The sequence below is a fragment of the Cherax quadricarinatus genome, chromosome 15 (assembly GCF_038502225.1).
Source record: "Cherax quadricarinatus isolate ZL_2023a chromosome 15, ASM3850222v1, whole genome shotgun sequence".
Taxonomy (NCBI): Eukaryota; Metazoa; Arthropoda; class Malacostraca; order Decapoda; family Parastacidae; genus Cherax; species Cherax quadricarinatus.
Genome location: NC_091306.1, coordinates 19593646 through 19612675, shown reverse-complemented (window position 1 = coordinate 19612675; position 19030 = coordinate 19593646).

Below are 19030 nucleotides of genomic sequence, written 5' to 3'. Positions count from 1 at the left end.
TGGTACACTAAGAGAAAACACCATAAGTGTCCGGGGCCCAAAACTGTTCAACAGCCTCCCATCAAGCATTAGGGGAATTGCCAATAAACCCCTGGCTGCCTTCAAGAGAGAGCTGGACAGATACCTAAAGTCAGTGCCGGATCAGCCGGGCTGTGGCTCGTACGTCGGACTGCGTGCGGCCAGCAGTAACAGCCTAGTTGATCAGGCCCTGATCCATCGGGAGGCCTGGTCGTGGACCGGGCCGCGGGGGCGTTGATCCCCGGAATAACCTCCAGGTAACCTCCAGGTATCCCCCCTGTCAATTCCTTAGTATTTTTTATATGTCGTTATCATATCCCCCCCTATCTCTCCTGTTCTTCAGTGTGGTCAGGTTGATTTCCCTTAACCTCTCCTCGTAGGACATACTCCTTAGCTCCGGGATTAGTTTTGCTGAAAACCTTTGCACTTTCTCTAATTTCTGGACGTGCTTGACCAAGTGTGAGTTCCATACTGGTGTTGCATACTCCAATATGGGCCTAACATACACAGTATACAATGTCTTGAATGACTCCTTACTAAGGTACTGAAACGCTATTCTTAGGTTTGCCAGGCGTCCATATACTGCAGCGGTTATTTGGTTGATGTGAGCCTTGGCAGATGTGCTCAGTATGATATTCACCCCAAGATCCTTTTCCTTGAGTGTGGTTTGTAGCCCTTTGGTCCCCCCAGCCTGAACTCTGCGGCTTTTTTTAACCTTCCCCAATCTTTAAGACTTTGCACTTGGTGGGGTTAAACTCCAGGAGCCAGTTGTTGGACGAGGCTTGCAGCCTGTCCAGATCCCTTTGCAGTCCCACCTGATCCCCATCTGTTTGAATTCTTCGCATTAGCTTCCCATCGCCTGCAAACAGGAACATCTCTGAATCTATCCCTTCCATTATACCATTCCCATATACCAGAAACAGCACCGGCCTTAGGAGTGACCCCTGTGGAACCCCGCTCGTCACGGGCGCCCACTTTGACACCTTGTCACGTACCATCATTCGTTCCCTTCCTGTCAGGTATTCTCTGATCCAATGCAGTGCCTTTCCTATCATCACTGCCTGCTCCTCTAGCTTTTGTACTAATCTCCTGTACGGAACTGTGTCGAAAGCCTTCTTACAGTACAAGAAAATGCAATCTACCCACCCTCTCTCTTTCTTCTCTCACCTTGTTGTAAAACTCCTGTAGGTTTGTTACACAGCATTTCCCTTTCCTGAAACCATGCTGGTTGTCGTGTATAAGCTCATTCCTTTCTAGGTGCTCCACCATTCTTCTCCTGATAAGCTTCTATACAATTCAGTGACACTGGTAAGTAGTTTAAGGCTTGTAGATGAATGGTTCAAAGAACCGACATGTTGTTAAATTAGACACATGTGCAACTCTTGGGTATCTTTATTGAGGAAACGTTTCGCCACACAGTGGTTTCATCAGTCCATACATAGGAGAATCAAAATGGTATACAATACCGACAGGTTGGTAGGTAAGACACATAGGCAACAGTTAGGCAACTTTATTCCGAAACGTTTCGCCTACACAGTAGGCTTCTTCAGTCGAATACAGAAAGTAGGCAGGAACAGTAGATAAGACGATGTAATCAGTCCATCACCCTTAAAGTCGTAGAATTTGAGGTTGTCAGTCCCTCGGCCTGGAGAAGTTCAGTTTCTTTAGTCAGGAACTATCTGAAGATCAAGCGACAGTGCGGAGACTTAAATACTGTCGGAAGGAGAGGTGCAGAGTAGTAGTAGTAGTGAGAATGTAGCCACTAAAAGGTCAGGTCCCTCTCAGATCCAACAATTCTCACTTGATAAGTTTGTCCAAGGTGTTTTCTGTATCAAGATGCCATGTGTTGCAGTGTCTGACAAGATGAACATCAAAATGGTATACAATACCGACAGGTTGGTAGGTAAGACACATAGGCAACAGTTAGGCAACTTTATTCCGAAACGTTTCGCCTACACAGTAGGCTTCTTCAGTCGAATTCTTCGAAGAATTCCCAAGTATTAAGATCCCAAGAAGTTGCAGTGTCTGACAGGATTGTAGATCTTAATACCTGGGAATTCTTCGCTTGCCTAACCCTTGGGCACGACCTACTTCCACATTGATCAAATGTGACACCACCTACGACTGCTGCACCTCTCCTGCCATACGGTTTATAAGCTGCTTCACCACTCATATGCCGTATTCTATTCAAGATTGATGGACTGACCACATCGTCTCAAGGTTGAGGGACTGATTACCTCATTCTCCTCCTGTTCTTCAAGTTTTTCCTATGTATGGACTGATGAAGCCACTGTGTGGCGAAACGTTTCCTCAATAAAGATACCCAAGAGTTGCACATGTGTCTAATTTAGTTTAAGGCTGTCTGTCTTATCATTTCTTAAAAATTGGAACTACATTTACTGTCTTCCACACCTCAGATAGTTGCCCTGTTTCGATAGATGTACTGAAGGTTGTTGTTAGTGGTACACACAGTGACTCTGCTCCCTCTCTCAGGACCCACAGAGAGATATTGTCCAGTCCCACCATCTTTGAGGAATCTAGTTCATTTAGTAGCCCCTTCGCCTCAGTTGTGTATATTGTGTCCAGCACTTGTTGGTGTACCCTACCATTCCAGTTTGCTGGAATCCTTTCTATCTCCACTGACAATACTTCCTTAAATTTAATGTTGAACTCTTTACATACTTCTTGGTTGTTTCTCGTGATCTCTCCTCCTTCAGCCTGAGTACCTGGTCCTTGACTGTTGTTTTCCTACTGATGTAGCTGTACAACAGCTTTGGGTCAGATTTGGCTTTTGATGCTATATCATTCTCATATTGCTGCTGGGCCTCCTTCCTTATCTGTGCACACTTATTTCTGGCTCTTTAATTAATCTCCTTATTTTCCTGGATCCTTTGTCTTCTACATTTTTTCCCTTCTCTAGCACACTTAGTTTTGACCTCTCTACACCTTTGGGTGAACCAAGGGCTCGTTCTCGTCTTCCCATTGTTTCTGCTGCCCTTGGGTACGAACCTCTCATCTGCTTCCTGACATTTTGTGGTCACATATTCTATCACTTCATTTACTAATTTTCCCACAACTTCTCTTTCCCACTGTACCTAATGCAGGAAATTTCTCATGCCTGTGTAGTCCCCCTTTTTATAGTTTGACTTCTCCTGTCCTGCTCATGCTGCTTCCTTCTGTAACTCTACAATGTATTCGAAGCCCAGAACCACATGATCACTAGCTCTGAGGGGCCTTTCATATGTGATGTCCTCAATGTCTGAACTACTCGGGGTGAATAAGAGGTCCAGCCTTGTAGGTTTATCTTCTCCTCTCTCTCTGGTAGCATCTCTACATGTAGATGCATGAGGTTCTACATCATCTTAGCCTTCCACATTTCTGGTCCCCCATGTGGATACAGGTTTTCACAATCTCCTTGTGCCAGATATCGCTCACTAGTAACTTTGCCCTGCCCATGTGGGCCTTTCTGGCCACCTAGGCTAGTGTATCAACCATTGCTCTGTTGCTCTCATATTCAGTGGTGGGCTGTACATCACTGCAATCACCACCACCTTGGGACCCCCAGTCCGAAATGTTCCTACTATGTGGTCACTTGCTTCCCTTCTGTCTACTCTTTCCAACTCCTCAAAGTTCCACTGGTTTTTGATGAGCAGTGCAACTCCTCCACCCCCTATGTTTCTTTTATCTTTCCTCAGGATCTGATATCCAGTTGGATAGATTGTGCATCTGTTATCATTCCCGTGATGTTGCTGTGTCACACACATCAACATCTTGGGATCGTGATGTAGGAAATTCTTCAGTCTTGTCTAACCTATAGACACGACCTACTTCCACTAGTGGTCATCTCCGCCGGTGACTCAGCCTACCACTGCTCCATCTCATCTGTCATCAGTATAAAAGCTCCATCTCCACGAATATGCCGCACTTTCGTCACGACTGATGGACTGAACACATCGACTCTAGGCTGAGGGACTGATTATCTCAAACTCCTCTTCATCTTCCACCTTTTCCTCAATTGGACTGAAGAAACCACTGACTGGCAAAATTTTTGCAGAATAAAGATTCCCATATGTTGCATAAGTGTCTCATTTATCAACTTATCGGTTTTCTAAACCATTTATACACAGGGAGTTTTACGATTCTCTAATCGCAGGTTCAAGCCCCGCCCGTGGTATGTTTTGCAATCGTGTCATTAGGATTTCCTGAGTCGGATAGCAGATGTTAGGAGACGTGTCCATAGATCCAATCTCGTATGGGGTTCAAGCGCATGTCCTCTCGGCTGGGAAAGTGTCGTCCAGATGTGCAGAACACGTCAACACGTGGTATCACTAATGCAAATACACAGTCAAGTGTCAAACATTTGTCTGGCTTGACTGGTATGGCTGGTAAAGCTCTCGCTTCACACACGGAGGGGCCGGGTTCGATTCCCGGAGGGGGAGAAACATTTAGACGCGTTTCCTTACACCTGCTGTCCCGTTCACCTAGCAGCAAGTAGGTACGTGGGTGTTAGTCTACTGGTGTGGGTCGCATCCTGGGGGACAAGATTGAGGACCCCAATGGAAATAAGACAGACAGTCCTCGATGACGCACCGGCTTTCTTTGGTTATTCTGGGTGGCTAAGTAAGTAAGTAAGTAAGTTTATTCAGGTATACACAAATACAGTTACATAGAATTATCATACATAGCAGCATATGTGTAGAGAACCTAGGATAACCCAAAAAAGTCAGACAGAGTGACTTATTTCCATTGGGGTCCTTTTACCTTATTATTATAATATAAAGGTTATAATATTTTCTTATTATTCTACCTGGAGTTTACCTGGAGAGAGTTCCGGGGGTCAACGCCCCCGCGGCCCGGTCTGTGACCAGGCCTCCTCTACAATGAAGATAACATCTTATTATCATACTAAAAAGACTATCTACTACACCAAGGTCATTAAGACTATCTACAATACGAGGGTCATTACTAGGAATATGGTAAAATTTACACGTATGTTAGCGGGGTTAAAAATCCGAACGAAATCTTATCTCTTATAGATGTAGAGGTGTAGGGAGAGACAAGATGGCTAAGTCTCTCTAAGAGTCCCACTTTAGACACTGAGAGAACGTCAAACGCCTTCATAAATTTTCTGTAATAGTGAGAGAGGGAGGACTCCTGTAGATTCTCCTCTCCTGGGCAATGGCTTTCAACAGATACCGTTTTTTAGTTAAATTACCATTAAAGCTTACTGATTCCAAGTGACTGTAATTCACCTGTACACAACAATAAAATTACCTTAATCCCTAAACTAGGCAATATGTAAACCATTAGTATATGTGTGTGTGTGTGTGTGTGTGTGTGTGTGTGTGTGTGTGTGTGTGTGTGTGTGTGTGTGTGTGTGTGTGTGTGTGTGTGTGTGTGTGTGTGTGTGTGCGTGTGTGTACTATATACATGTACACACATATACTGATACTTACATACACCTCTTGTTAATATACCCTTTATCTCTGCTAGGCCAAAAAGTCTGTTGATTTATTCCCAAGTCTACTACTACTGCGGGTTCATCCCTGGTGTAAGACAACAGTTGTGGGTGGCATCCTGGTTGCAACACCTTGCCTAGCGGCCACGCTAGGAAAGAGCCGAGGCGAGATAACATCTCTTAGCTTGTAAAGACGAACTCTGCATAAAAATGCTGATGACTTTCTTCGCAAAAGATCCACTTAGATAACGTAGACGACCCTCTCTTACCACGGGAAAATTAGTCTCGCCATAACAAGATTCCTTCTCACACTCCGCAGAGAGTGATATCAGTGTATTCCCTGGGCTGCATAATGGTAACATTAGCCTAAGATTAGCGGCACTTGCAGCACATTATCCACTTAGATTAAAGTAAGAAGTAATAAAGTAATAATCCTGGCCCGGGAGAGACGGATTAAGCCATTAGCCACAAGTATGGAAATGGAATTGGCCCCGGCAAAATCCCTAATTAGTGGGAGCTGTTTAACTTAGCTGGATTTGTCCTTCCAGTGAGGTCTGATCCTCACAGTGAGGTCTGGACCTCACAGTAAGGTCTGGTCCTCACAGTAAGGTCTGGACCTCACAGTAAGGTCTGGTCCTCACAGTGAGGTCTGGACCTCACAGTAAGGTCTGGACCTCACAGTAAGGTCTGGTCCTCACAGTGAGGTCTGGACCTCACAGTAAGGTCTGGACCTCACAGTAAGGTCTGGACCTCACAGTAAGGTCTGGCCCTCACAGTGAGGTCTGGACCTCACAGTAAGGTCTGGACCTCACAGTAAGGTCTGGAGCTCACAGTAAGGTCTGGTCCTCACAGTGAGGTCTTGTCTTTCTTGTGAAATTCCCGCCTTCCACTGAGAAATACATCACACTGACTTGATTGGGTTATCTTAACCTAACATATACAATGTACATTTAGTGTGACCAAAAAATGTGTGTCATTAATATTATATATATTTAAATTATAAATATTTACTACTCTCAATACTGGTGAACATATGTCCCACCCTTTACCTCTGATATACCTTTGATAAGTTCCGAGAATTTTAGTACTCCCAGAGCCCGGTCTTGGGCCAGGCTTGTCTGGTGCTTGCCTGGTCAACCAGGTTCTTGTTGCTAGTGGCCGGCTGGCCCACATATCCATCACAGCCTGGTTCATCTGGTGCTTGGTGGAGATACCTGTCGAGTTTGCTCTTGAATATTTCTACACTTGTTCCAGCACTGTTGTTGATATCTTCTGGTAAGATGTTGAATAGTCTAAGACCACGAATGTTAATACATGTACATTGTTCTCTTATTGTGCCCACTGTGTCTCTGCTTTTCATTGGTTATAAATCAGACTTCCTTCCATATCTCTCGTTCTAGTATGTTATGGTAGTGTGCAGATTTGGGACCAGGTCTTCAAGGGCTTTCAATGTATATATTATCACGTATTTCTTTCTCATCCACTTCAGCGAGTACATATGTAGGACTTTACTGGCTCTACGCGGGCCGTAAATGATCTGTCTCTCTTCCAATTCTGATATCTCTGCTGCCCTCAACAGGACCGTCAACACTGATTAATACTCTAAACAAGAGATCACAACCGATTTGAATACTGTCACCAATGGTACTATTTCCCTTGTTTTGAAAGTTCTCATTATCCACCCCATCATTTTCCTAGCTGTAGTGACATCTGCCTTACTATTTACAGCAGGTGAACATGTATCCTACACCCTCAACCTGGTGAATAAACAATGAATACTTCCTCGACAAATCTTTGCAAATCATGGTTATACTGCGGCTTTGTACATCATTAGTGGGGCCTCACCTGGATTATGCAGCTCATTTCTGGTCTCCGTATTACAGAATGGACATGGGTTCGTTGGAGAGCATTTAGCGTGGAATGGCGAGTTGATGCATATCATTGGAAGTCTTCCTCATGAAGAAAGATTAAAGACTCTTAAATTACATTCACTTGTTGGACGAAGAATGAGGGAAGTCATGATCGAGGTATATAGGTGGAAGATGGGTATTAATAGGGGGGACGTTGATGAGGTCTTGAGAATATCTCTCCAAGAGAGAACCCGCAGTGGTGGATTTAAATTGGACAAGTTTAGATTTGGGAGGGACGTAGGAAAGTATTGGTTTGGAAGTGGAGTGGTTGATGAGTGGAACAGTCTGCCTAGTTGGGTTATTGAGGCTGGGACTTTGGGTGGTTTCAAATTTAGGTTGGATAAATATATGAGTGAGGGGTTGGATTTGAGTGGGACTTGCAAATGAGTGGACAGAGTTATTAGAGCTTATTTTGGGTATCGGTGACGTGTACTTAGCTCAGTGGTGACGTGTACTTAGCTCTGTGAAGACCTGTTTGCACGCTCTCTACGAATTGAAGCAAGATGCCCTCCATCGAGCAACTTTACCAACAGCTTAAGGAAGAATTGAGGATGGCGAAGATGGAGATTCAGCGACTGACCGAGGAAAACAAGAAGATTCGTAGTAGTCCTCCTGTTTTGAGTCCTCAGGTCAAGAAAGGAAACTGGTCAGTGGCTGGACAGCAGGGAACGAAGTTGACGATCAAGAAGACGAATGGAAAGGTAGAAACGATGAAGAAGAAAGAGACTGCTGCGGAAACTTGAAGTTGAAATTAACGCAAAGTTCCACTAGATTGATGAAATCAAGAAGAGGTAAAGGGAGGTCGTGGTTTTCAGTGAGCCTCTGTCTCAGAATGTTGATTGCAGCATCAGTAGGAACGTTGGTGAAGAGGGGTGTGACATCGGGCATAGGGAGTGCACCACACAGACTAGCCGGCCACCTTGCAAAATACCTTTCAGCGCTTCTGGGCACCATCAGTCAAGCCCACCTCAAACACTCAGGTGACCTTCTCTCCCGATTTTCCAACCTGAATGTCAAAAACAAAAGCATGGCTTCCTTCGATGTCACAGCCCTCTTTACCAACGTTCCTACTGACGCTACAATCAACATTCTGAGACAGAGGCTCACTGAAAACCACAACCTCCCTTTACCTCTTCTAGATTTCATCAATCTAGTGGAACTTTGTGTTAATTTCAACTTCTTCAAGTATCAGGACAACTGCTACAAACAGTGCTTTGGGATGGCAATGGGCAGCCCGCTCAGTGCTGTGCTTGCCAACCTCTTCATGGAAAACCTAGAGACAGAGAAATTCAGCACCCTCATTCCCAACACCGTTACCTGGCTAAGATACGTTGATGATGTATTGGTTTTCTATCCGAGACGTCTCAATATCCAGGCCCTTCTCAACAAGATCAATGCAGTTGAACCATCAATAAAGTTTACACTTGAACTCGAAAATGATGGCAAACTTCCTTTCCTCGACGTTCTACTGTGCAGATCTCCCGACAGTGACAAACTTCTCTTCAAAGTGTATAGAAAACCTACCAACAAGGACGATCTTATACATAAGAACACCAAGACACCCGCACTAAGAGAGGAGTCCTCATTGGCTTCTTCTTGAGAGCTCTTCGCATCTCCAGCCAATGTTTTCTAGAAGAAGAATGCACTTACATAACACAAGCCTTTACACGTCTTCAGTTCCCATCTTTCTTCATCCGAGATTGCAGACTCAAGGCACAAGCTATCCTCAACAAACCGCCCATGGAACAGCCCCCTAAGCAGTTCATAGTACTCCCATGTGGTGATGTTGCCACGAATACTCGCCGGGCACTTGCTATGAGTAACATCAACGTTTCCACCATAAACACATCATCTATCAAAGACCTCACTACGAAACGCAGCCCCACACCTATAACTTCTACAGCAGGCGTCTACACTATCCCCTGTGGGTTCTGTCCCAAGAAATATGTAGGCGAGACAGGCAGAGATCTTGCAGTCCGCCTCAATGAGTATCGAAATGCCTCTAACAGAGACGATGTAAGGTACGCCTGTGTCCTCCACAGAGACTCCACGGGGCATTTGATGAACTGGAATGAGGCACAACTCGTTCTCACTGAACCAGACCTCAGACGCCGACGGTGCCTAGAAGCCTCACTAATCGCCGTCACCGACACTATAGAACGCAACACTGGAAACTACAAAATTTCAAAAACATTGGCATACATGATACTTAAGCACCACCAACCCAACACACACACACACACACTATACACACAAAAACTCACACAACAGGCCTAGTGTCTTATCAGCATGTGCCTAGGACAAAATGGTAACTAACACACACACACACACACACACACACAGGAGCTCGGACTCGACCCCCGCAACCTCAACTAGGTGAGTACACACACACACACACACACACACACACTATCCACACACAAAATCACACAACAGGCCTAGTGTCTAATCGGCATGTGCCTAGGACAAAATGGTAACTAACAGGAGTCACGTGATTTCATCGTCTACCCGTCCTCATCATAGGTAGAGGCTGTTTTGATCAGGACCTGGCTCGCAAGGGCCAGTAGGCCTTCTACAGTGTTCCTCCATTCTTATGTTCTTATGTTCTTATGACATTCCTCAGGTCACGTGCGTCACACCTCACTCTCCGCCTATATATATAATATCTTTCTACCTCTGTATGTTAGAAGTGATCAAGGTCCCAGGACCGAAACGTTTTCTAATAAATATGTCATAGTGTTTGCTTACGCGTCTTTCTAAACCAAGAGCATTGTTGTTGTTGGGGACAGCCAAGTTAGGTATATGGACAGGGCGTTCTGCTTGAAGGACAGGAGTAGGAGACAGAGGGTTTGCTTTCCTGGGGGCTGGGATGGAGGATATTGTAATAAAGTTGGTAGAATTACCGACAATATGTAAAGTAAAAGGACACAAGTGCAACTAATGTGACATTTTATTGTGGCAACGTTTCGCTCTCCAGGAGCTTTATCAAGCCATTACAAACAATACATGGACACAGAGGGTATATAAAGGCTCAGAGTGAGGTGTAATACTAGCGAGGTACCATTTTGATGTTCACTAGTGTTAGTAGTAGTAGTAGTGACAAAAGTAATACAATATGGTAGAGCAATTAATTTGTACACGAGTAAAAGGATATAAAAGCTATTACTTGGGTAACATAAAAATAGGTTGGACAAATATAGACTGGAAAGAGGCAGCTTGTTTCAGTGTTCACTCTCTGTAAAGTGCTTTGTGTAGTATAACAGGAGAGACTATGTGATGGCAGGGTTTACTGTTTTCAGGAGGATTCTCGCTAAGACTTCAGAGATGGTGAAGCTGTCGTTATTTTGTTTAATTGTATTCAAAACAGCGATCAGTGCTGATTCGAGGCACTTGCGTCTGCGGAAATTAGTTTCTTTGATCACTAATTGGGCGTCCCTGAATTTCATGAGATGATTGGTGGAATTTCGGTGTTGTACACAGGCGTTGTTCAAGCTATCGTTCCTACATGCGTAAATGTGTTCATTGAGGCGGGTGTCGAGGTTTCTTGCTGTTTCACCTACGTAAATCTTGTCACAGCCTCCACAGGGTATAGTGTAAACTCCTGCATTGACTGGTTCGTGGTGCTTGGATTTTGTCCTGGTTAGATCCTTTATTGAAGTGCTAGAAGTGATGGCGACTCTGGTGTTTGCTTGTGAAAGTACTTTTGAGACGTTCAGTGCAACCTGGCTGTTGGGAAGAATTATAACTTTGTTGGGAGTGGTGTTGATGCGTGGAGAATTAATGATCTGAAGAGCTCTTTTCTTGCAGTCTTTGATGAAAAAAGAAGGAAAATGTAACTCTGTGAATGTTTGGTGAATGTATGTACATTCCTCGTCAAGAAACTCAGGACTACAAATTCGGTAGGCTCTTAGGAAAAAACCGATGATGATGCCTCTTTTGGTCTTGGTATCTTGACTGGAATAGAAGTGTGTGAGATCATTTTTATTGGTGGGTTTCCGATAAACTTGAAATCTTAGGTTGTTGTCTACTTTGTGAATGAGGACGTCGAGGAAAGGTAGCTTGTCATTGGACTCTTCTAGTGTAAACTGGATCACCGGTTCAACTGCACTGAGCCTTGCCTGAAGATCCCGTACATCAAAACGTTTGGGAGTTATTACAAGGACATCGTCCACGTAACGAAACCAAGTGACGCTTGAAGGGATGATGTTGGCGAAGTGTTCGGACTCTAGGTGTTCCATGTATAAGTTGGCTAGGACGGCACTGATGGGGGACCCCATTCCCATGCCATAGGTTTGTTTGTAGAGCTTGTTATTGAAAGAAAAACAGTTGAAATTAACACAGAGTTCAATCAAGTCAACAAAATCTCCAGGAGGTAGAGGAAGATTAAGGTCCTGATTGACTTTACGTCGTAGAACCTCGATGGCTTTTTTGGTAGGTACTTTTGTGAAGAGGGAAGTCACATCCAAACTGCTTAGTTTCTTGTTACGGATGGAGAGGTTACGGATGCGGTTGAGAAGGCCGCCTGAGTGTTTAAGATGAGCGGGGCTGATGGTCCCCAGAAGGCAGGAAAGATGTTTGGCAAGAGCTCCGGTTAGTTTGTGTGGAGCACTGCCTATTCCTGACGTGATTGGTCTGAGAGGAATATTGTGTTTATGGGTCTTGGGTAAACCATACATGTGTGCTGGTTTAGGGTTGCTTGGTAACAAGTACAGAAGTTTCTTCCCTTCTCTAGTGTGTTTGAGTATTTGTCTGGTTTTGTATAGAAAATCTTTGGTGAGCGTCTCCCACTGCTGAGTGCTGATGGGTTCGTATGTAGATTGATCATTCAAAAGGTCCATCATTTTAGTGTTGTAGTCACTGGTGTTGAGCATGACGACTCCACCTCCTTTGTCGGCGGTTGTGACGATAATGTTGGGGTCGTTGGGGAGGTTCTTAAGGGCAGTGATGTATCGTCTAGGAAGATTAGAAGAGGAAGGTTCACATAAAGCTGCAGTGAGAAGGCTCTGTATATAACCCTTCTGGAAGTTGCTGTCACTGTGTCTATGGTTCCTGGTAACTAGATTGAGTTGATAGTTAGGTTTGCATATGTTGGTGGTAAATTTGAGTCCCAGACTCAGTGCTTGTTTTTCGTAGTCGGTTAAGGTGCGTGACGATAGGTTGTTTATCAGGGATTCGCCTACCATTTCCTTCCATCGACTGTTAGTGCAGAGGCACTGAAGTTTGCGATTGAGTTTGATCTTCTGTTGGAGGTTAGCTGTGGTGACTGTGCTGAGAATATGCTCAGCAGTGTGTTGGTCAATCTGAAGATTGGCCCTCATATTCCTTGCAGTTTCAAAGGTTTCCTTAGCGATGTTAGAAAGTTCTTCGGCACATTCAGTTAAGTAAGCTCGGGTAGCTGGAGAGAAGGGGTGCTTGGAGTTGGAGAGTTGTGCAGGAGTAGACTTAGGGATCACCTTCTCTGCCAGGCAATCTTGTAGGAAGTTGTGTCTGTTGCGATAGCTGTGAGCACGAAGAAGGGTGTCCAAATAACGTCTGCATGAAATGTCCATTATGTTGCGGTGTCCGACAGATTGTAATAAAGTTGGTAGAATTACCGACAATATGTAAAGTAAAAGGACGCAAGTGCAACTAATGTGACATTTTATTGTGGCAACGTTTCGCTCTCCAGGAGCTTTATCAAGCCATTACAAACAATACATGGACACAGAGGGTATATAAAGGCTCAGAGTGAGGTGCAATACTAGCGAGGTACCATTTTGATGTTCACTAGTGGTAGTAGCAGTAGTGACAAAAGTAATACAATATGGTAGAGCAATTAATTCGTACATGAGTAAAAGGATATAAAAGCGACCTTCTCAACCGCATCCGTAACCTCTCCATCCGTAACAAGAAACTAAGCAGTTTGGATGTGACTTCCCTCTTCACAAAAGTACCTACCAAAAAAGCCATCGAGGTTCTACGACGTAAAGTCAATCAGGACCTTAATCTTCCTCTACCTCCCGGAGATTTAGTTGACTTGATTGAACTCTGTGTTAATTTCAACTGTTTTTCTTTCAATAACAAGCTCTACAAACAAACCTACGGCATGGGAATGGGGTCCCCCATCAGTGCTGTCCTAGCCAACTTATACATGGAACACCTAGAGTCCAAACACTTCACCAACATCATCCCTTCAAGAGTAACTTGGTTACGTTACGTGGACGATGTCCTCGTAATAACTCCCAAACGTTTTGATGTACGGGATCTTCAGGCAAGGCTCAATGCAGTTGAACCGGCGATCCAGTTTGCACTAGAAGAAGAGTCCAATGACAAGCTACCTTTCCTCGACGTCCTCATTCACAAAGTAGACAACAACCTAAGATTTCAAGTTTATCGGAAACCCACCAATAAAAATGATCTCACACACTTCTATTCCAGTCAAGATACCAAGACCAAAAGAGGCATCATCATCGGTTTTTTCCTAAGAGCCTACCGAATTTGTAGTCCTGAGTTTCTTGACGAGGAATGTACATACATTCACCAAACATTCACAGAGTTACATTTTCCTTCCTTTTTCATCAAAGACTGCAAGAAAAGAGCTCTTCAGATCATTAATTCTCCACGCATCAACACCACTCCCAACAAAGTTATAATTCTTATCAACAGCCAGGTTGCACTGAATGTCTCAAAAGTACTTTCACAAGCAAACACAAGAGTCGCCATCACTTCTAGCACTTCAATAAAGGATCTAACCAGGACAAAATCCAAGCACCACGAACCAGTCAATGCAGGAGTTTACACTATACCCTGTGGAGGCTGTGACAAGATTTACGTAGGTGAAACAGCAAGAAACCTCGACACCCGCCTCAATGAACACATTTACGCATGTAGGAACGATAACTTGAACAACGCCTGTGTACAACACCGAAATTCCACCAATCATCTCATGAAATTCAGGGACGCCCAATTAGTGTTCAAACTAATTTCCGCAGACGCAAGTGCCTCGAATCAGCACTGATCGCTGTTTCGAATACAATTAAACAAAACAACGGCAGCTTCACCATCTCTGAAGTCTTAGCGAGAATCCTCCTGAAAACAGTAAACCCTGCCATCACATAGTCTCTCCTGTTAAACTACACAAAGCACATTACAGAGAGTGAACACTGAAACAAGCTGCCTCTTTCCAGTCTATATTTGTCCAACCTATTTTTATGTTACCCAAGTAATAGCTTTTATATCCTTTTACTCGTGTACGAATTAATTGCTCTACCATATTGTATTACTTTTGTCACTACTACTACTACTACTACCACTAGTGAACATCAAAATGGTACCTCGCTAGTATTGCACCTCACTCTGAGCCTTTATATACCCTCTGTGTCCATGTATTGTTTGTAATGGCTTGATAAAGCTCCTGGAGAGCGAAACGTTGCCACAATAAAATGTCACATTAGTTGCACTTGTGTCCTTTTACTTTACATGGAGGATATTGTTAGCCGTCTGGATGACATCATGAGAGGTAATGGGAGCAATCCTATTATCTGTCTCAGTGCTGGAGGCAATGAAGTTGGCAGATGTAGGAGTGAAGACCTGATTAGCAGGTATAGGTCAGCAATAGAAATAATTAAGAGGAAGGGTGGGAACCCTGTCATATGTGGTATTTTGCCAAGGAGAGGAGTTGGAAATGAATGGTTGTCCAGGGCAATTGGTGTCAATTGCTGGCTGGACAAATACTGTAAGGAAAATGCAGTAACATTCATTGACAACTGAGACCTCTTCTATGGCAGAAATGACATGTATGCCAGGGATGGGGTTCACTTATCTAGGTCTGGCGTGGGAGCACTGGCAACTGCAGTGGAGGGAGCTGTTAGGACTTTAAATTAGGAATAGTTAGTGGTATGGGTTTTGGCAGGAAAACAGTGAAGTCCCAGTGTAGTAATATTATGAGTTCTAGGGGAACTAGTAATAAGCAGAACGAGGTAGATATTGAAAAGCCAGTGACACTGGGTGATAAGGACAGTAATAGGTTTAGTAGAAAAACAGAAATGAGCAGGAAGGGTAAAGAGAAAGGAGAGTCTTTCAATGATTATTATGCTAATAGCCGTAGTGCTAGGAATAAGATAGACGAGTTGAGATTAGTTGCTAGTGCAGGTAACATTGATGTATTTGCCTTAACTGAGACATGGTTTAATTCAAAAAGTCGGGACATGCCTGCGGAATGTCACATTCTGGGTTTTAAATTGTTCCAAGTAGATAGAAGTATCGAGAAGGGGGTTGGGGTGGCACTGTATGTCCGAGATCACTTGAACAGTTGCATAAAAATGGGTATTAAGTCTGAAGTAACACATACAGAGTCTCTTTGGATAGAATTTTCAGAGGGGCATGAAAAACTGATTTTAGGAGTGATATACTGTCCCCTAAACTTAGATAGGGACCAAGGGAGACTACTATGGGAGGAAATTGTTAAGGCCACAAGGCACGATAATGGGACTTTAACTTTAGTCATATTGATTGGAATTTCTTGACTGGGAATTAAGAATCATACGACTTCTTAGAAGTAGTTCAGGATTGTTTTTTGAAGCAGTTTGTGACAGAACCTACAAGGGGAAATAACCTGCTTGACTTATTTCTGGCAAACAATGAATCCCTTGTTAATAATTTAGAAATTTCAGAGGAACTGGGTGCTAGCGACCACAAATCAATTACATTTAGCATTGAATGGAAGTACGATAGTACGAAGTGAGCTATCAATATGACAGTTTTCTGAACACTATACATGCTGCTCAAAGAACGTTTATCCCATATAAAGAAATTAGATCAAATAGAAATGACCCAAAATGGATGAATAATAGGCTCAAATATCTACTAAGGCATAAGAAAGGAATTTATAGGCGTATCAAAAGAGGTGAGGGTCATCTTATGAATCAGTATATTGACATTAAGAGGGACATTAAAAAGGGGATAAGAAAAGCTAAAAGGGACTATGAAATTAAAGTTGCTAGGGATTCTAAAACTAACCCAAAGAGTTTTTTCCAGGTCTATGGAACAAAAGTTAGAGATAAGATAGGTCCCCTTAAAAATAACTATGGGCATCTTACTGACAAAGAGAATGAAATGTGCTTGATTTTAAATAATTATTTTCTCTCAGTTTTTACACAGGAAGACACTAACAATATTCCAGTAATTAATTTTTACAGTGGGCTAGAAGAAGAGAATTACGTAACATCACAGTCACTAGTGAGATGGTTGTGAAGCAGATAGACAGACTGAAGCAAAATAAGTCGCCGGGTCCTGATGAGGTTTTTTCAAGGGTTCTTAAGGAATGCAAAATGGAACTCTGTGAACCATTAACTAATATTTTTAATTTATCTCTTCAAACAGGTGTAGTGCCTGACATGTGGAAGATGGCTAATGTAATTCCTATTTTTAAAACAGGGGACAAGTCGTTACCGTCAAATTACCGCCCAATAAGCCTGACCTTATAATTGTCAATTATAGCTGAGATTATAAGAAGCCATCTCGATAAGCATAGCTTGATTAATGATACTCAGCATGGATTCACAAGAGGCCGGTCTTGTCTAACTAATTTATTAACTTTCTTCAGTAAAGCTTTTGATGCTGTTGACCACGATAAAGAATTTGATATTATTTACTTAGATTTTAGTAAGGCTTTTGATAGAGTTCTGCACCATAGACTGTTAAAGAAAGTGGCAGCTCATGGCATTGGGGGAAAAGTGCACTCGTGAATCGAATCATGGCTCACAGACAGGAAGCAGAGTGTCCATAAATGGGGTTAAATCCGAGTGGGGATCTGTAACAAGTGGCGTTCCACAGGGATCAGTCTTGGGCCCGTTGTTGTTTATAATATATATCAATGATCTTGATGAGGGAATTACTAGTGATATGAGCAAATTCGCCGATGACACAAAGATAGGTAGGATAATTGATTCAAACGTAGATGTTATGGAACTTCAGGAGGATTTAAACAAACTCTATTCTTGGTCAGAAAAGTCGCAGATGCAGTTCAATGTAGATAAATGCAAGGTTCTGAAGCTCGGGAGTGCCCATAACCCTAGTACTTATAAGTTAAATGATGTAGAACTTAGCCATACAGATTGCGAAAAGGACTTGGGGGTTATGGTGAGCAGCAACCTTAAACCAAGACAGCAATGCCTAAGCGTACATAATAAGGCAAATAGATTACTGGGATTTATATCAAGAAGTGTAAGCAACAGAAGTCCAGAGGTCATACTGCAGCTTTACACATCATTAGTAAGGCCTCACCTAGATTATGCAGCTCAATTCTGGTCTCCATATTACAGAATGGACATAAATTCGTTAGAAAACATTCAGCGTAGGATGACTAAATTAATACATAGCATTAGAAATCTTCCTTATGAAGAAAGATTAAAGACTCTTAAGTTACATTCACTTGTTAGACGAAGAATGAGGGGAGACCTGATCGAAGTGTATAAGTGGAAGATAGGTATTAATAAAGGGGATATTAATAAGGTCTTGAGGATATGTGATGAATGGTTTGAAAAACCGACAAGTTTAAGATTGAGACACTTATGCAGCATATGGGAATCTTTATTCAGGAAACGTTTCGCGACACAGTGGCTTCATCAGTCCAATACAAAGAGGAAGGCGTAAGGAGAGGAGGAGTATGAGGTAATCAGTCCCTCAGCTGAGGGACTGATTACCTCATACTCCTCCTCTCCTTACGCCTTCCTCTTTGTATTGGACTGATGAAGCCACTATGTGGCGAAACGTTTCCTGAATAAAGATTCCCATATGCTGCATAAGTGTCTCAATCTTAATCTTGAGGATATCTCTCCAAGAGAGAACCCGGAGTAATGGATTTAAATTAGACAAGTTTAGATTTAGAAAGGACTTAGGAAAGTATTGGTTAGGAAATAGGGTAGTTGATGAGTGGAACAGTCTACCTAGTTGGGTTATTGAGGCTAGGACGTTGGGTAGTTTCAAATTTAGGTTGGATAAATACATGAGTGAGAGGGGTTGGATCTGATTGGGACTTGCAAATGAGTAGATAGAGTTATCAGAGATTATTTCTTGGGTAGCATTAAAATTGGGTTGGGCAAATGTTTTGTTAGTGGCATGGACTGTAAAGGACCTGCCTAGTATGGGCCAACAGGCCTGTTGCAGTGTTCCTCCTTTCTTATGTTCTTAAATCCATTACTGCGGGTTCTCTCTTGGAGAGATATCCTCAAGACCTTATTAATATCCCCTTTATTAATACCTATCTTCCACTTATACACTTCGATCAGGTCTCCCCTCATTCTTCGTCTAACAAGTGAATGTAACTTAAGAGTCTTTAATCTTTCTTCATAAGGAAGATTTCTAATGCTATGTATTAATTTAGTCATCCTACGCTGAATGTTTTCTAACGAATTTATGTCCATTCTGTAATATGGAGACCAGAATTGAGCTGCATAATCTAGGTGAGGCCTTACTAATGATGTATAAAGCTGCAGTATGACCTCTGGACTTCTGTTGCTTACACTTCTTGATATAAATCCCAGTAATCTATTTGCCTTATTATGTACGCTTAGGCATTGCTGTCTTGGTTTAAGGTTGCTGCTCACCATAACCCCCAAGTCCTTTTCGCAATCTGTATGGCTAAGTTCTACATCATTTAACTAGT